This window comes from Mytilus galloprovincialis, chromosome 4 (assembly GCF_965363235.1).
Source record: "Mytilus galloprovincialis chromosome 4, xbMytGall1.hap1.1, whole genome shotgun sequence".
NCBI lineage: Eukaryota > Metazoa > Mollusca > Bivalvia > Mytilida > Mytilidae > Mytilus > Mytilus galloprovincialis.
The window spans coordinates 38,883,620-38,893,601 of record NC_134841.1 but is presented as its reverse complement, the minus strand read 5'-3'; positions in this window follow the sequence as shown (position 1 = coordinate 38,893,601).

The following is a 9,982-nucleotide window of genomic DNA, read 5'->3' as shown; positions in this document are numbered from 1 at the left end:
TGTTTAAAATAATTTGTGAAAAGCAATCAATAACTATAGACTAGAACATACTACCCATGGTAAGAGGAGTTTGGGCGCCCGCAAACATGTTTAACTTCGCCACATTCTGTGTATACTCGTTCAATATCTGGAACCTGTGGTTCAGTGGTTGTCGTTTTTTGCTGTGTTACATATTTGTTTTCCGTACCTTCTTTTGTATATAAACCAGGCCGCTAGTTTTCTCGAATGAATTGTTTTACATTTGTATTTTGAGCCTTGTATAGCTGACTATGCGGTATGAACTTCGCTCATTGTTGATACATTTGTTAACTCGTAAGTCATTTGGTTCTTGTGAAGAGTTGTCTCATTGTCATTAATACTGCATCAATTTTTTTTATAGAGCTTACATATTATTACGTCTCTCAGATTTGTCAATCAATATTGTTTTCTGTTTATGATGTTTACCATAACAAGAAACATAACTTAACTTGTTTATCCCTCCACTTAGTTTGATTAGTTTTTTGCTGAAAAGTGTCTTGTGGTTATATTAAGACAAAAAGAAAAATTAAAACAGATTGGTAATTGGTTAAATTATCTATACGACTCTTTTCCAAATACCATGTCTATAAAATCTCGCACACAATTTTTTTCTTCAATAAACACTTAATTGTTAACACCGAGTTTTATTCAGATTTTTAACCGAAATGAAAGGTATTATTATTGATATTAATTGATTTGTTCTAAATCGATATAGTCGCTGTCATTGAAAGTGAGTAAAACACCAACATAGCAACAATTAAAATTATCAGAGTGCCACAATGTATATGATCTGTATTATATCCCGTTTACATTCATTGTAAATAACATTGCTCTTTTTATTTTATTAAATCTTTTGTGTCATATTCATATATTTGTTAATTTAATGCATTTAGATACATATGTAAATAAATAAGTTGTATGTAAAAAAAAAATACGAGGCTTAAAAAAAAATTTTGTGGTCCTTGTACAGTTCCTACGGACTACTAAAAATGACATTTTTCTTGCATTTATTTACGTTTTTTAAGCTGCAGCAATAAATGTTGTACAATAATAGCAATGTAATTGTTTACATATAAAATACATACTCTTTATTCAATAACGAACCTGATATAAGATTGACTGTGATCATACCATGACCATATTTTGATTACAACAGAAAGTTTTCCAGCTGCAACATCTGTACACATATTTATTATATCATTTGGCATTGTCGCAACATTGTAGTAAACATTTGTAATATAATTGTGGCATATCATTTTTGTTGACCATCGATTGATTTTTTTTGTGACAGTTGATTTTGTCATTTTCGACATCATGCTTTTTAAACGTTAAGTGTGAGAATATTATATCTCTGACTATATACCGTCCAGATTTTAGATTGTTAAACATGTTTATTTGTTTTTGTTATCATTTATTGTTTTTTTTTTAAACTGATATTGTAATAATGTTCCGTCATGTTAATACACATTTATGTCATTTTCGACAACATGCTTGTTTAGTGAGATAATATTTAATCTCGGAATACATTCCGTCCATGTTTATATTATGAATATTTTGTTTTCACTCTTTTTTTTTTCTTAATATTCATTGTTATATTTAAACTGATATTGATTAAATTTTTTCATCAATTAAATTAAAAAAAAAAATGCATTCTTTGAATTGTGTTTCTTTATCTCATATCAACGTATATATCATATTTCATTGTCAGAGCTTTGTTTTTAAAAAGGGTCCTTCTAAGTGTTTATTGTCTATGTCATTGTTTGCTCAAATGTTTCGGAATGGCACTGGACTCTGATTTATAATTTTTCTCAAACCCTTAATCGTGTCAATATTTTTAAGTGCATAATTGTGTCCAGTTTATAGTGTACATTGTCAGAATCCCGAATTAGATGTTATAAAACAGTTTCTTGTAATACTCGATATTTTAATGTAAATGATTTCATGATAATTTGTGGAATTCCACATTTAAGTAAAACGTAGGCAAGGTCGTTGTGTTAATCAGAAAACTCTTTTCATTATTTTGTTAAATAAGTGTAGTAAAGAAAGTTACACTAAATTGATATGTTGTAAACATATAATGTACACAACCCTCCCGTTATTCATGGACACTGTTTAACAAAACAATATAAGAACAAACTATAAAAGTAAGAAATAAAAGGCCTTATTCATCAGATGAATACAGAAAATTGTAACAAAATATACTACAAAAGATATAAAGTACTTACTAAAAACATGTTTAAAGACAATAAGAACTTACAAAACATTATGATTCTAATATCAATTTGTACAATCAGTGCACATTCAAATCAAAATATCAAGCCGTACACATTAAAAATCAAACAGCCATGTCTAAGTAAATTACTGTAGTGTTTAAATGTACGCGTAGCATTCCTATTTAATTTGGTAATGATCCCCATAATTCAATAAAATATTAACAAAAACATTCTGTTTTAATTTGCACCCTTAACATTACGAACCAAGTGTTTTCGTTCCCCTACCAAACTATCCAAATTTTCTGGAAACAAATTCATTAGGTAGTCATTTCAACCAAACTAACATTGTAAAGGGGGGGGGGTTCTTATTCTATATTGGAAGAAAGCGCTGCAGGTGATTCAATACAGCCACAAAACTTACCAAGGAGGAAATGTTGGATTACCATATGTCTTTTCCATATTTCTGTGTAATGTCAAGCTAAGAAGAAGAACTGGATGTACTTTCACTGCATTGGATATCTAACTTTCATAAGTATCCTTAAAACAAGAGTGATATTTCTGGATATGTGTTGACCTGGGCTTTTAATTTATTCATATAAGGCTGAGCATCATAAGCAGACTGAAAAAGAGCTAGATTATTCCCTTACTCCAGTTACCGCTGTGCAGATGATATTCTTTCACTGAATTATTCAAATTCTGTGGAGGAACGAGTTCTATACAGATAAGGTTGTCGAGAAACCCTCGAACTTTAGCGTGACGTCCTCCTGACGTCGGTAAGGAACTTTCATTGTAACGTCATTCTGTTGTTGTTGTTACTTTATATCTGAATGTGGCTAATGCAATACAAATATACAGCTTACAACTTTTGTTTCCTTCACAATATTATGGTGCCGTGACTGCTGGAAAATGTCAACAAAGTTACAAGGAACACGTTCGGGACACAAGAGCGCTCTCACAATGCTCCCCTTATTCAGGGACACTGGGTCGATGCCACTGCTGGTGGACGTTTCGTCCCCGAGGGTACCACCAGCCCAGTAGTCAACACTTGGCACAACTTTTTGGAATTTTGGATCCTCAAATATTTTGATATGAGCGTCACTGATGAGTCTTATGAAGACGAAACGCGCGTCTTACGTACTAAATGATAATCCTGGTATCTTTGATAACTATTTTGCGGAGATTTGACGATGTGAAATCTAACGAAGAATTCGACAGAGACGAACCTTCAACCATTTTGGATTTGATCATTGATAAGCAAAGATATTTGTTAGACTTGAACACTCAGATTATTAGTGAATTATCGGAAGAGGAACTTGAAGCGGAGATTTCTGATTCAGATGAGTATTCTACAACTTTAGAGAAAAAAATACGCAAAATGCGTAAATTTCTAGAACCAACCGCCCTTACTAGCTATTCACTACCAGTAACAGATAGTTCACTTAACCCTTTAGCTCAGAGTTTTAATGTCAATAGAAACCAAACAGCATCGTTTAATTCGCAACTCATGTACGCTCCTCATATGTCAAACAGCAACAACCAATTTCACAAATTACCAAAGTTAGAACTTTCTTAATTCGACGGCAACATTCTTAATCGGCAAGCATTCTGGGAATCTTACGACACAGCAATTCATAGTAATCCCTCATTAGCAGACTCCCAGAAATTCAACTATTTAAAATCGCTACTTCAAAACGGGGCTTTGACTACAACAATAACAATAACAAAAAGCCACAGAGAAGTGAGGTAGCCGTTCACACGCGCAAACCATGTATTTATTTTATTTTATCTCATAGCCCTAATACATGTATGGAAATATTTGACCGAAAAGCCCGTCTAGAAATCCTTAAACAAAAGAAAGCTTGTTTTAATTGTCTTGACAACCACCGAGTTACAGATTGTAAGTCTAAAGGAACTTGTAAACAATGTGGACGAAAACATTATACCAGTATTTGTTTAAATAAGAGTCAGTCTTCGTTTTCTAGCAACAGTATTCCGAATTATAACAATAATTATAATACACCCGCTTCATCAGATCAGCAAGATATAGTCAAAACCGCATCAGCATGTACTGTACAACATATTCACAAGTATTTCTCAAGACCGCGATAGCTATGGTACACTCGAAGTCAGTATGGCCGCAAACATACTGTTCGATGAAGGGGCTCAGCGCTCGTTTATGACAGATAATCTTGCGGAGCAACTAGTTACCCAAAAGGAACAGAGGCCATATCCATTCCTGGATTTGGAGGAGGTAACGAATCAGTATGCCATTTGAAAACCGCTAACATATTTGTACTCACGGAAGACGGAAGCTTCATACAGCTGAATATACTTATTGTTCTTGAAATAGCTTCACCAATACGGATACATACTACCTAGACAACTAACTAACCATACTTGCGCTCCGTAAATTTATTGATAGGCGCTGACCATTATTGGGATTTCATTGAAGATAAGATAATACGAGGCAACGGTCCAACTGCAGTTAAGTCAATAATAGGGTATTTGCTATCCGGCCCGACACAGAAATCAACAAAATGAACTATTTCAATGATGAACATTTTAATTGGACACAAAGAAGAGAAATATGATTTAGAAAACTTCTGGAAAATCGAGTCATTAGAAATAACGCCTCAGAATAAGGAGAAATCAAATGCAGAATATTTGGAAAACTTCATATCTACAAATATATCGTTCGATGCCAACACTTGTAAATACACAGCAAAACTTCCATGGAAAGTGCCATAAGCCACTTCCGTCCAACATCGACATAGCTAGACGAAGAACAGAAAATGTAGAACGAAGACTCAGCAACGATCCGTTTTTACTTAGAAAAAATGGTGAGATTAGAAACGACTAGGAAAGGAGAGGTTTTATTGAACGCATAGACAACCCAACAACAAGCACAGAATATGCGCAGTATATCCCTCACCATTCAGTCAAGAAAGATTCAGCCACGACACTTATCCGTATTGTTTATGACTGTAACTGTCGTCGATCACAAGACACGCCTAGTCTGAATGATTGTTTGCCCAAAGAACTCCCGATCTTAAATGACATATCAACACTTTTCATGCGATTTAGAGAAAATAGATATGCTGTTGTCACCAATATAGAGAAGTCGTTTCTTCAAATCACGTTAAACGAGACAGACAGAATTATGACGAGATTTGTCTGGCTAAAGGACTCAACAGACCCTACATCAGAATTAATTATTTACTGCGTTAAAGCTATCCTATACGGCGCAACGTGTTCACCTTTTATATTGAATGTTAAAGTTTTAGGATTACGATGGAACACCAAAGATGACCGTGTTAGTTTTGGATTCCAACCATTATCTATGCTACTAGCTATATAGATTAGCAAATCACGAACCGAAAAATACTAAGAAGATCGTCAAAAATCTACGACCCACTTGGAATTCTAAGCCCAGCTACAGTGCGTAGCAAGATACTATTGCAAGATTTATGGACACAGAAACTAGGGTGGGACGAACAAATACCTGATGAAATTAGACCACAGTAGCATTCTATCGATCAAGACTTGAAAAAAACCGCTCAGAGATTGAATTTTCGAGACGTTATTTTGTAAATATGAACACTACCGATAAACCTACCTTACATGTATTTAGCGATGCAAGCGCAGTAGCGTACGGCGCTTGTGTGTACGTAGTCAAAGGGGAAGAATTTAACTTTGTCATGGCTACAAATCGAGTGGCACCTTTGAAAAAGTTGACTATACCACAACTTGAGCTTATGGCAGCATTAGTCGGAGAACGGTTAACGTCACATATAATGTCAAGTTTACGGAACGGTAAAAAGTGTGTACTATGGAGCGACAGTCAAATTATTTTACACTGGATATCTTCAAGGAAGCAACTTAAAACCTTCATAGCAAACAGGGTTATCGAAATCAAAGAGCTCACATGTAAACATAGCTGGAAATATTGCCCTACAGAACTGCTGATTTATTATCACGTGGCTTATCGTATGAACAATTGAAAAACAGCAAATCATGGATGCATGGTCCGGACTGGTTAACAGACGAGCAACAATGGCCGAATGAATTTCAAATCGACAATAAAGTGATGACCACAACTAGTAGGGACAATAAAAATCAAGAAACTCAGAAACGTCATAATGCAACAATGAAGTTAATTGAAGCTGTGCAACACCAAAGATACAGTGATGTTTTTGAAAGCTTTTCAAAGTCAAGGCATAGTTTGATACGTCAATTACGTTTGTATCTGGACAAAGACGGATTATTCCGATGTGGTGGACGCATTAATAATGCACCACTTCCAGAGAATGCAAAATTCCCGTATTTAATACCAACAAAGCATAGACTAACAAAATTACTTATAAATAATATTCACATTGAAAATTTACATTCCGGCATAGGAGGTACCGTAACTTATTTGAGGCAGAAATATTGGATACTTTCCGCACGGCAAGAAGTTGGATGCGTAATTCGAAAATGCTCAAGTTGTCGTAAAGTAACAGGAGTTGCCTTTAAAGCACCAGATCCTCCACCTCTACCAAAAGATAGATTATCGTCCGAAGAACCATTTACTATATCAGGCGTCGATTTCAGGGGTGCGCTTAACATCAAAGGAGACAATGGACTACTTCGTAAAGTGTACATATGTTTGTTTACATATGCCAATACTCGAGCTATTCATCTTGAAATAGTTCCAGATATGACAGAAAAATCGTATATTCAAAGGCAGGAAATCGATACCCAGATTTATGATATCAGGCAATGCTACAACATTTGTTGCCACCGCGGAGGAAATTCGTAAGTTAACGGACTCTAAATCTTTACATGACAAATTAAGCAAAGTTGGAACCACATGGAAATTCATTTCAAAACGTGCCCCATTGTACGGCGGATTTTGGGAAAGACTGGTTGGACTAACTTAAAATTGTCTAAAAAAGATTCTTGGACGCGCATGTATAGATTTAGCTCTGTTACCGACATTTGCTGTGGAAATGGAAGCTAACCTTAACAATAGACCGCTTACCTATATATCGTCGGACATTCCGATCCAGAGCCGCTTACCCCGTCGCATCTATTTTATGGAAGACAAATTAAATATTTCCCGTATCCGTTACATACAGATGAAACAGACTGTTATAGTGTCGATTTAGCAACAAATCATGAAACTATGAATGATCAAGCGAAAAGGAGATTTCGTCTTATTGAACAATTTTTAACAAGATGGAAACACGAATATTTGACTTCTTTACGAGAATTTCCCGAATGTCTGGGAATAACAATCAAAGTGTAAAACTAGGAGATGCAGTTCAGATATATGATGATAATTATCCACGTACGACATGGAAACTCGGTGTAATTGAAAAAGTTACCTTTGGAAACGATAACCTTGTGCGGTCTGCGACGGTCCGAACATCTAACTCTTAACTTAACAGACCAATTGTTAAGTTATATCCTTTGGAGATTTGTGAATCCGATTCAATTTCTACAGACGCAAAGATATCAGCGAAGAGACAAGACAGATCCAGTAGAGAAAATCAGAAAGTGTTTAAAGTGACATTTTTCAATTATATTCAAGTGAAGTGACAGTAAATTTAAATTATTTTAATTTATATGAGATATTAATTTTAAAAGAAATATTTCATTTCATTTATTTGTAATATTTCATTCAGTTCTAGGACAATTTATTTAATGTATTCATTATATTTGAGCCACTTTCTTAGGCACCGGAGAATGTTGAGAAACCCACGAACTGCGGACGTCGGTAAGGAACTTTCATTGTAACGTCATTCTTTTGTTGTTGATACTTTATACCTGAATGTGCTTATGCAATACAAATATACAGCTTACAACTTGTGTTTCCTTCACAATAAAGGTAAATCTTTTTGAAGGTTAATAAACACGAACAATATTTTAGTTGATGATTGTGTAATATCTTTGTCAACAGTGATCACGGTAAAAACTTTATGAGTCGTATACGACAGAGCCAATAGATTTTTTATCTTGACTTTTGTTTGTTTTGAGCGACACAATAAATGACAATAGCATAAGAAAATAAAATATTTTGGAGCATCCGAAACCCTTTTCTTGATCTAGATTCACCACGTCCGCTGAATTGAAAACTTGAAAGCAAAGAATGTGTATTTAATTCAACTCCAGAAGAGCTTTATGAAAAATAAGTAGAGGCTCTCAAGAGCCTATGTCGCTCACCTTGGTCTATGTGCATATTAAACAATGGACAGAGATAAATTCATAACAAATTTTGTTTTGGTGATGGTGATGTGTTTGTAGATCTTACTTTACTGAACATTCTTGTTGCTACAATTATCTATATCTATAATGAACTTTGCCTAGTAATTACAGTGGAAATATTTTCTAAAAAATTACAAAAAATTATGAAAATTGTTTAAAGTTGACTATAAAGGGCAATAACTCCTTTAGGGGTCAACTGACAATATTGGCCATGTGACTTTTTTTTTATCTTATTTTGCTGAACATTATTGCTGTTTACAGTTTATTTCTATCCATAATGATATTCAAGATAATAACCAAAAACTGCAAAATTTTCCTTAAAATTACTAATTCTGTGGCAGCAACCCAACAACAGGTTGTCTGATTTGTAAGAAAATTTCAGGCCAGATAAATTTTGATGTAATAAACAATTTTACCAATGTCAGATTTGCTCTAAATGCTTTGGTTTCAGAGTTATTAGCCAAAATCTACATTTTACCCCTATGGTCTATTTATAGCCATGTCGGCCATCTTGGTTAGGCGGCTGGGTCACGCCACACATTTTTTAAACAAGATACCCCAATGATGATTGTGGCCAAGTTTGGTGAAATTTGGCCCAGTAATTTCAGAGGGGAAGATTTTTGTAAAGTTAAAGACGACGGACGACGACGGCGGACGACGACGACGGTGGACGCCGGACGCAAAGTGATAAGAAAAGCTCACTTGGCCCTTCGGGCCAGGAGAGCATAAAAGTAGAGCCCAATTCCATATCAGATCAGCTAGGAATCGGAACCTTAGTTTATATCGGTAGGCACTGTCTATCCTCTCGACACTACTCGAGTCTTGTCTTTTGTGTTATTTGTTTTGTTCACGTTGCTGTATCAGTTTTTGTAGCGTGTGTATGCTGTTATCTGTGTGACTCTTTTCTCGAAGCCATATTTTTTTTTTTAATACGAATTTTGTTTTTGTTCTTTTTTTCCCATAATAAATAATAATTATATACTATCATTTCTAAATATTATGATAAATTTAACAGTGTTTTGTTCAATATTGCATTGTTTACAGATTCAGACAAAACGTATCAACTATGTTGTTTTAGGGTTTATCATTTAGACTGGATTTCAATGTTATGACTGCATGAGTTAGATGCAAAACTCAAGACATGTTTAATTAAAAGTAGAAAATGGGAAAACAATTTCACGAGGAAAAAGTAAGATCACAAAAATACTGAACTTTGAGGAAAATCAATTCGGAAAGTCCATAATCACATGGCAAAATCAAATAACAAACGCATCAAAAACGAATGGACAAGAACTGTCATAACGTAACATCAGTGTAGATGTTGACCAAAAAATACCAAATGGAGAATCAATACTCTTAATAAAAGAGGGCTCGTCTAAATAGGTGCACCAAAAATTGTTAACAGAATAATAGTACCATAAAATAAACTGAGCATCTTAACCCTGTACAAAACAATGCGATTGATCCCTTGTAATGGAGTATACGTAGACCCTACTTGTCAT